The sequence below is a fragment of the Pteropus vampyrus genome, unplaced genomic scaffold (genome assembly GCF_000151845.1).
Source record: "Pteropus vampyrus isolate Shadow unplaced genomic scaffold, Pvam_2.0 Scaffold322, whole genome shotgun sequence".
In the NCBI taxonomy this organism is placed as follows: domain Eukaryota; kingdom Metazoa; phylum Chordata; class Mammalia; order Chiroptera; family Pteropodidae; genus Pteropus; species Pteropus vampyrus.
The window spans coordinates 1135015-1137090 of NW_011889103.1; positions in this window are offsets into that span (position 1 = coordinate 1135015).

A 2076-nucleotide genomic window follows, 5' to 3' on the forward strand; every position below is an offset into this window, starting at 1 on the left:
ATACATTCTTTTAGCTTATTTTCGTCTGGGAAGCTCTTTATCTGTCCTTTGACTCTAAATGATAGCCTTTCTGGATAAAGTATTCTTGGTTCTAGATCCTGAGTTTTCATCATGTTGAATATTTTGTGCTAAGCCCTTCTGTCCTTCATAGTTTCTTTTGAGAAATCAGCTGCCAGTCTTATGGGTGCTCCCTTATAGATAACTAACTGCTTTTCTCTTGTTGTTTTTAAGATTCTCTATTTGTATTTAAACTTTGGCATTTTAATTATGATATGTCTTGGTGTGGGCCTCTTTGAGTTCATCTGTTTTGAGACTCCTGGGGTTGTATGTCTGTTTCCTTCAGCAGGTGAGGGAAGTTTTCCATCATTATTTCTTCAAATATATTTTCGACTTCTTGTTCTTCCTTTTCAGGTACCCCAATGACATGGATATCTTTACATTTAATTTTGTCCCTTAGGCTCCTTAAATTATTATTATAGTCTTGGCTTCTTTTTTCTTGCCATTCTGATTGAATGTCCTTGCCTTCCTTCCCCATCCTCTAAGTCAATAGTTCAATCCTCTTCTTTATCCACTCTGTCTATTCCCTCTAATATACTCTTCATCTCAGATAATGTATTTTTCATTTCTGGCTGGTTCCCTTTTATAATTTCCAGTTCCATTTTTATGTTTTTTATCTCCTTGTTAACGTTATCACTGATTTCTACACTTTCCCTAAGTTCATCGAGTATTTTTATAACCAATGTTTTGAACTCTGCATCTGTTAGATTGCTTGACTCCATTTTTTCTGAATCTCTGTTCTGTTCTCTCATATCGTTTCTGCTTCTTTGTCTTCCCATTTTGGCTGCTTTTCTGTGTCTGAGTCTATGTACTAAGCAAGGCTCCTAAGTCTCCCCAACTTATTAGTGTTGCTTTGTGTAGTAGGTGTCCAGTGCAGAGTCCTGAGAGGGGTTCAGCAGCAGGCCAAGTTTAACCCCAGCCTGTGCCCCTCTGGTGCCACCTGTTAAGATTCAGCAAGCAATCCACAGATGCCGTGCTTATAGTTGCCTCAAGAGGCCATGCCAGAAACTGAGGCCAGCTGTCACCAGTATGAGTCTTGGAATTGGCTCAGCAAGGATCACGGCACTCATGGAGGATACAACTGGATGTGGCTTAGGTGGGGCCATGAGTTGGGAGAGGCAGACTTTCAAGGAGTCCTCTGGTTGGAGCGACCTCTGTTATACAGTTTGAGACGTCTCAGCTATGGTTGCACTGCAGCCGCCCACTGGGAGGGGGAAGGGCTCAACAGAGGAACAATGGATACCTCCAGCACTTCTGCCTAGGAGGAAGGAAGCCTTGCCTCCAGCTCTCGCTCCGACATTTCAGTGTCCGCCTATAAGTCCCTGGTGCCCCTGAGCAGCCGACCTGGTGCTGGTGCTCAGAGCAAGCAAGTCCATCACTGTGAAAGTCCTCTTGCAGACATGACCCCTTTAAGAGGCTTTTGCAGCTGGTGTCTGCCACTACCGCAGCCTCTGTCCCACTCAACCGCTCGAGACCAGGCAGCCTCGCATCGTCTTCCCCTCCTACCTTCTACCATTGCAGGTTGATTAATTATTTCTCTCCCTAGTTATAGTGCTTCTGTTCATCTAGATCCCAGGTGACTCTGCTTGCTGTTTGCTCCGTGTTTCCATCACAACTTTGATTTGGTAGCTAGAGGGATGAACAAAGCCTCTATCATCTATGCCATTTTTTTAAATTCTGTGTTCCATCAACTTTAAGCACCACAACCTTATTCCAAAGCAGAGGGGCCCAGTGGTGAATTTTTAGCCAATGCTGCAATTTAAGCAAAGGTTTGAAGAAGTTGGGGATCTCTTTCCATACCCCTCAATTCTAACCACATAAGGATGCTTGAAACATCTCTAAAACTGGCTTGAGACCATTGCAGCTGGGGGTTGTATTTTGTGGTTTAAGTAGGATGAACAAACCCACCCAAGATTCCAGGACATTCTCCTTGCCTCGGAATTGGAAGCTCAGGATGTAGGGCAAATCTGTGGTTTTCATCCGAATGCAGATAAACCTACTTATATATTCAAAGGGATA